The sequence below is a fragment of the Bidens hawaiensis genome, unplaced genomic scaffold, assembly GCF_021521415.1.
Source record: "Bidens hawaiensis isolate Kalapana, Puna unplaced genomic scaffold, B.hawaiensis_p1.1 tig00035001_1, whole genome shotgun sequence".
NCBI lineage: Eukaryota > Viridiplantae > Streptophyta > Magnoliopsida > Asterales > Asteraceae > Bidens > Bidens hawaiensis.
This window is the reverse complement of record NW_027505340.1, coordinates 6335-14307: the sequence shown is the minus strand read 5'-3', so window position 1 is coordinate 14307 and position 7973 is coordinate 6335. Positions and strand designations below refer to the sequence as shown.

At 35.0% G+C, this 7973-nt stretch overlaps 1 pseudogene across 1 annotated transcript; it reads right to left on the bottom strand.

Moving 5' to 3' along the window:
- Positions 1 to 453: 453 nt before the first annotated feature.
- On the bottom strand, positions 454 to 7439 carry LOC143612560 (E3 ubiquitin-protein ligase HOS1-like; annotated as a pseudogene). Its single transcript, XR_013149962.1, has 11 exons — positions 7293 to 7439; positions 6658 to 7055; positions 6451 to 6596; positions 6196 to 6371; positions 5011 to 5385; positions 4162 to 4320; positions 3615 to 4084; positions 3399 to 3536; positions 2422 to 2555; positions 1705 to 2077; positions 454 to 613 (listed from the first exon to the last, which is right to left on the bottom strand). The product of XR_013149962.1 is annotated as an E3 ubiquitin-protein ligase HOS1-like (transcript).
- Between the last annotated feature and the right edge of the window lie 534 nt (positions 7440 to 7973).

Here is a 7973-nt window from a genome sequence, read left to right as displayed (position 1 = left end):
TGAGTGGAGTGGATATGTAAATCGCGGTTTTATACCCTGCCGCAGCAAACGCTGGGGGGGGGGGATGGTAATACTAGTTAGATACAAATAACTAGTTTATAGTTTTAAAACCAGATCACTAGTCAAAATGCTTGCTTCGTAGTCAAAATCCTTTCTCATGATGTGAAACTAAAACTGTTCGATGGAACTTGTTGGACACAAATCTCATTTTTTTCCAATTTAACTATTATTAATAAATCAAATTCAAACTAAACACGAAAATTTGAGAAAAGATTAATTGATTATGAGTAAACATGCAATAGATACAAAAAATAAGTTGTTTGATAACGACACAAGTTTCAAATGAACACTATTTGTACTCATCTTCTAATAAGATACAAAACTATGCCAGAAAAAAACTGTCACCTACTTTTAACCGAGTCATATTCTGGGTCCGTGAAATCTTGAAACAAGTCATATTCTGGTGAGCCTGCTTCTTCTTAATCTTCTTGTGGAAACGCCGCCTGTCAGTCTATCAATGCTCTGCTGATCTTCATGGTCACTTGCATCATCTGACCGCCATCTGGGCCCACCGTTCATATTTGTTTGCACAGGAAGCCTTTCATCTTTGTTGCTGAGCAAAGATTACATTTTTGTCCATTAAGAATCATCACTAGGGCTGTTGATGAGCCGAGCCAGAGAATTCAAATTTGAAACCAAGTTAAAAATTTGAGCTTGTTTATGAAGTTGATAATGGAGACAACTACGTAATTTTCACTAGGAATATTTCCAAAAGCGGAAAAACTCTGCTTTTCTACAAAAAGAAAGTTCATTTTTTTCTGAAATTAATTAGGAGCACAATGTTCTCTTTTCCTAAAATCTTTTAATTTTTCTCTAGGAATAGTTGATTGTTTATAAGTTAGCACTATTTTTATTCTAAAATAATCGCTTTAACATATGCATTTGCATATTATTCAAATATCTAAAATACACTCAGAAACAGAAATGATCAGTCTTCTGGATGACAATCAATGCTATGATTCTAGGGCTGTAAAGCTCGGCTCAGTTATAATAAAACACTTCAAATTTTCAGCTCGGTGTTTGTTTTGTTCATGGAAAGTTGAAGTGTTCGTTTTGTTTGTGCAATTCATAAAATTTGTCATTATTTTTATTAAAACTGAGCCAAATCGAGCCAAGCCGGGCTACAGCTCAAATTTTCAGCTCAGGTTCAAATCTGTGCTGAGCCTGTGCTTGCATTGTCTCGGCTCGGCTCATGAACAGCCTAGAATCATAATATAACATTGATTATCATCCACAAGGCTGATCAATGTTGTTTCTGAGGATATTTTAGATATTTGACTAATAAAAACGCAAATGTTAAGTGATTATTCTAGAAAAAATAAAATGCTAGCTTATAAATCATCCATGGTTCCAAAATAAAACATACGGGATCGCTAAAAAAAGAAAAAAACTTAAGGGAAAAAAACATTATGCTCCTTAAAAGAAATGAACTTTCATTTTTCAAGAAAAATACAGCCTTGCCTTTTTTGAAAATATTCCAAATTAAAATTAGTAAATTACATAATTGTCCATTATCAGCTTTAGAAAATATTGATGATAAACAGTCAAAGCATATTTAACTTAAAACTATAACATAAACAAATGTAGCTTTTTCATGATATAAGAGAGTAATAAGTTAAAAAGGAAAAGAATATATTCTCATACCTCCAACACATATCCATAACATCCTCCATGCCAGCATCTTTACCGAGTCTACTCAACCATGCAGATTTACCAGAAGCTTTTGACTTTAATAAGACACTCATACTACTAGATGAATCTTCAAGATTAGCACTAGCAATATTCCTAGATCTTGGAATCTGGTCAACCGACTCGTTTTGAAGATACTTATTCTTCCAAATCCTTGAAGAGCCTCGGTTAAATTCTTTTAACGGTGTCGTAGATGTTGTTATAATCAAATTTGATGACAGATTTTGAAACGGGAGTATTGTAATTTGTTAATCCACCAAAATTTGATTTTGGTGACGGGGTTTCCTCACCCGATTGAAGAAGAAAAGAGGTGTTTATGTAAGAAGAGGTTAAGTCGAACGACGGTTCATTTGAAGAAGAAAAGAGGTGTTTATAACGTTAAAAGTGGCGGAAGGTTAATCAGGTATCATGTGGTGGCGTTGATAGCCGAAAGACAAGGGCACATGCACCAATCAGCCGGTGTCCCGATGATAGAGTGTTATGTGTCTTATGTCCAAGGCTTGATTCAAAACTACTATCGAGCCGGGGGTCTCACCGGAAGCAGCCTCTCTATCCCTATGGGATAGAGGTAAGGCTGTCTACATCTTACCCTCCTCAGACCCTACCATAGCATTGCTATTGGTGGGATATACTGAGTACGATGATGATGATGATGATGATGATGATGATGAGGTTAAGTTGCTAGAATTGAAAAGATTAGGGTTTTCTGGAGCATTGTTGTTATTTTCTGGGAAGGTAAACTCAGTCATATCTCCATTTTTGACTTTTTCTTGGTCAACTTCTGGCAATAGCTGTATGCTTTTGTCCTGTGAACCACAGCTCAATCAATCAAGCATGATAATAATCAGATATCTTATCTGCGTAAATGAACCGAACGTTCAAATGAACCGTCGTTCGACTGGACGCTTGGTTATGTCTGTTTATCTAATAAACAAACAGACATGAACGAAAACTTTTTTTTGTTTAGTTAAACAAACGAACTCGAACGCATGTCTTGTTTGTTCTTATATGCTTGTGAATGCTTCGTTCATTTAATTTGTTTATGTTTGTTCGATTACGTTCATTTATGTTTGCTAGTTTACGTTTAGGCCCATTACAATTTAATCTATAGTTTTAATAACTTCTTTAAGCCTGATACATTGTTGTTCACATTTACTTAAAATTGGTTTTAGCTCAGGTATGTTCATTTATCTATGTTCAGTTATGTTTGTCCGTTTACATTCTGAACAGCTTGTTTACATTGTTAACAACAACAACCAAACCCAATAAAATTCCCACCAATAGCACAGCTATTAGCTGGGTCTGGGTAGGGTGAGATGTAGGCAAAACGTTCTTCTATCCCAAAGAATAGAGAGGTTGCTTTCAAAGAAACCCAGTAAAATTCTTGTTTGTGTTAACAAACGAACACAAACAAGAAAAACATGTACGTTTAATTATTCGTGTTCGCTCGTTTGTTCTGTTAAAGTTAAATGAACGAACACGAGCATGCTCCATTCATGTTCGTTCAGTTCATTTATACGCCTCTATTGATTGCAATGTTGACTTTTTACTAAGTTTCTTATATATCAGTTGCAACAATAAAGCATGTTCCTCTCATATTTCTACCACATGTAACATTAAAATTAAAAAGATTGCGAAAGATAACTTACAACTAACCCGGCTCTCAAACGTTGCATGTCAACCATTCGGTTTTTCACATCTTCATTAACAAGATTCTTAGAAATGAAATCTTCCTCAACGCTTCTAATCTTCCTATCAACTTGATACGCTTCAAGGTATCGGTAACGCTAAAATGACAAAAAAAAATGCAATTTAATAAAATGTTCAATTTTCAAAGTCCGCGTCAGCACATTTGTACACATCACCTGAAGATAGAAGACAAGAAGAAGACTTCCTATATTTGTTAAAGGTGTTTCAAGAGCATAATCCAGAAGACACTTATGCAAGTGTTTCTCCTCATTTAAATTCCACGGTAGCCCGATAATCCGATCGATTAAATTCCTTCGAATGCAAAGAAGACAAATTTCTGATACGAGTATCTCCAACCAACTCAACCCATCTTCAGAATCATCGTTTAATTGTCACACTTTGTTTGCCTTAACTTTTGTGCAAACCGATCTCTGATACATAAACGCTTCAATCAGAAAACCACACTCAACTCGGACCCGAACCGCAGTAATCGCCTCGTTAAGTGAGACCAACTCGGCCCCATTATCACTACCTGACCACCTTAAAACCATAAGAGCTGAATAAGGATTTTGTCTTTCCAATAATACTTGTGCAACTTTCGGATGTGTTGCGGGCCCACGATCTCGGGAAGAAGATGACAAGCTTCCTATAAAATGACACCGATTAATGATTAAAACATAAAACTAAAACTACAAGAAAATATGAAAGAAAAAAGAAAATTACCTGTAGGGCCTCATCACTGTGGTCATCTAGCAGATAGAAAGTAAATGATTCCATTATTGAATGCCTCGTGATATTAAACGTAGCAGAAAAATCGTCTACACAGAATCTCCACTTATCATCTGGTATTTTCCAGAGCCGGTCGAATAGATAATATAAAAACTATTTTAAGTTAAGGAGATATAAATATTAAATCATTGTTTTGTCAAAAAAAAGGAAAAATATTTGGCCTAGTAATGTATAATTAGGCCAGTAAACGAACCAAACGAACATGAGCAGTGCATATTCATGTTTGTTCGTTTAAATTTAATTTAACAAACGAATAAACATGAACAATTAAACGAATGGAGTTTGCTTATTCATGTTCGTGTGTTAAGAAAATGAACGTGTTCAGGTTTGTGTATGTTCATTCGTTAACAGTGTAAACGAACGAACACAGTTAAACATAAACAAGCAAACTTAAGTGAACATAGATGATCGGGACATAAACAAACATAATTAAGTGACCAATTGAAAGTAAACACTAAACGTGGACGTCAATATGTTGGACCAAACAATTAATAATAAAACTAGACTAACTTGTAATGGGTGATTTTGATTTCATAAAACTAGAATATATTGTGATAGACCTAAAAGGTTTTAATGAATATATAAATGAGCAAACTTGTATAAATGAATGTTTACAAACATAAATGACTAAACGAGGCATGTGTTCATGTCCATTCATTTAACTACATGAGCAAAAAATGTTGTTCGTGTTCGTTCGTTTGTTAAATAAACAAATATTCACGAACAGTTCACTGAGCATTCGGTTCATTTACAGGCCTATATATAATACATGAAAAAGGATACAGTTGCTTGCTTTGCTACCACCAAATCCGAGCTTCCACATAAAAAGAGAATATCAATAGCCGATTTCATGTTTTCAAAAGGATAACTTCCTATAATACCCTCCATTTTGGCTCTGGAAAATGATAATCCTGCGATTTCTAGTTCATGCTCTTTATCTGGTGGATACACTTCTTGTTTGTCAAGATTTGATAAAGCATCATCAATGAACAGGATCACATCATGTGGCGATGAGGTTTCAATAGGGGACTGCCAGGCGCGCTTTATAGACATTGATCTTCTTTCACGAACATCAGATTGCCAAGATGAGAAACTCTCATGGCGATTTAGATCTTCAAGAAACCTGTGCCTTGTGTACCAAATCATCATCTCCATATGCTGGGAATCCGAGTGCAAGCACGTAAAAAAATAACGGGGTCAAACGGGTTTGGGTTGACCCGCACACTTTTGTCCATTTTTTAATTGAATACTAAATGTGTCAACTTGATTAGAAAATAATAGCATCATTAGAAACAATCTAAATACTTGAATAACGCAATTTAGGAAGTTGACATGTTAAAAAATACTAGGTATGTAAACGAACAAGTGAACCATTTAACTTTAGCTAACAAACAATCGGACGCAGACAATTAAACGTAAGGGTTTTCTTGTTTGTGTTCGTCAGTTACTCAGTTAATTAAATGAACGTGTTTGTTTATGTCTGTTTGCTAATGGTACAAACAGATGGTTCACACGAACGTAAACGAATGAATTAACTAAACATAAACAAATATAAATGAATATAACTGAGCTGGCACCAATTATAACTTTCTAAGTAAATGTGAATATCAATCTGTTGAGCCTTAAAAATTAATAAAACTAGACTAAATTGTAACGAGCCTAACAATTTAAATGAATACATAAACTTAAATATGCAAACTTACGAACATAAGCAAATGTAAACGAATGTTCACAAGCATAAGTGAATGAACGAAACATGTGCTCATGTTCGCTCGTTTAACTAAATGAAGAAAAAGTTTTGTTCATGTTCATTCATTAATTAAGTAAACAAATTTCCAACAAAAAATACACTTTATAATGAACCCGTTATCACAAGTAACGCATGACTGCCTAACTAGATATCATGATCCACAAGTCTATTACAACGCATACTAAAAAGATAATATTTACCAAAAGTCTAAATCTAACCTGCTTTGTCTTTAATATGCTCTCCTGTAGATGGTAAATATCATGAAGCTGTGCAGAAAGAGAATCTTTCAAAGAAGATTCCAATTCTTCAAGAATGGTTGATATGCCACTTAGCCTCACTGTAAACTTGAGAAGCACACTTGACTTTTCCTTCGATTTCTCAGCATCAAGATTATCTTTACAACATCAAAGAAGTCGGTCAATTCTACAACAAACGTTAAAACAGTGCACACACATCAAAACGTTGAAGGATACAAATTGGCTTAAGGTCAGCAATAATATTTTTAAACATCCTCTTGCACCAGTCTTTCACAACCACTTCATCCAACAATAAAGCAACAATCGGGTCACTAGAAACAGCACTTTCATCCATACAAACATCTGTGATATCTATTAACAAACTGTTAAGATAAACGTATCTCAGACTTATCGAAACCAGATTATTATAAGCGTATCTTGGACTTAAGGATATAGTGGCAGATCAATGATAACAAATTGTTCTCCAACGCAACATCAAAGAACGAATGCAGTCTTTCAACATCAGTCGTCGGTTGTTTGTCACCATCTTTTTCTTGAAACCTATCATCATACCTTTTGGAAATAAGACCTGCCTCAACGCACTCATAAAACAGGCATCGAGTAAGTCTATTCCCAGTTTTCGGTATCGGAAATCTGCATACCGGGCAAACATCACAGCGCGGGCTGCATTCTTCACATAAAGAGGCATGACCACACGAAGTCAACACACTTTGAACACAACGTCCGCAGCTTCTTAAGTCTCGTGTGGCACGACAGTACTCGAGTTTAGCTTCATTGCACAAGTGTATCGGATCAATTGATGCTAAGTGCTCTAATGTTTCCTGAAATCAAAGGCACTAGCACCATAAGCTTCCAAAAACCCTAATTCACAGATCAAATTCACTCAACACAGTCCGAATCTGAACCGAATGATCAAAAGGAGATCTAATATTCTATGAAGGTGAAATTGACTTGTGTACATGGTAATCATGCAATTAATAGTCGAGTATCCTAAAGCTGAAATTGAATAAAGTGCGTATATATAGATAGATGTAGGAATATATATAGATATAATATACCTGGAGTTTTGGGAAAGTGTAATTAGGTTGAAGTGAGAGATTAGTGGTAGCGTTTCGATTATTATTATTACTGGAATCTGAAGCTCCTCCGTCGAATACCCTCCTGCTTTCCATTTTCTCGCCGGAGATCGGACCAGCTCTCAGTATTGGTTTTGATTACAAAATATACAGTTATTACAGATACAATTTATATTAAAATTACATAAATATATGTTATAAATAAGTAAAACTAGGTAACATATAGGTGTGTCTTTGTGTGACAAATAAGGTTCTTCAGGTAGATACCAACCTTAGATAAATGATAATGTATACGTTAAATTAATAAAAAAAATATATTCATGCACATAAAATATCATACATTTTAATCAATTAATATGATGTCATTTGAAATTATCTACTCATGTTTATTGGTGTTCGGTTTATTTGTACATATTTTAGCTTGTTAACTTAGTCGTTTTATTTGTTTAGTTTAGGAACTTTGGTACTTCATACTTGTTTATTGTGTTTCAGGTCACAGGTACTTAACGTGTTTAATTTGGACCCGTACGAGCTCGGAATGAAGACCCGGGATGTCCAGCACGCGAATTGAGACACATTATTGGACCTGCTGAGTGAAGAGACCCATCACGTAGTGCGATGGGTGTGGAAGGCTGGGCATCGCGCTACGCGATGCCCTTTAAA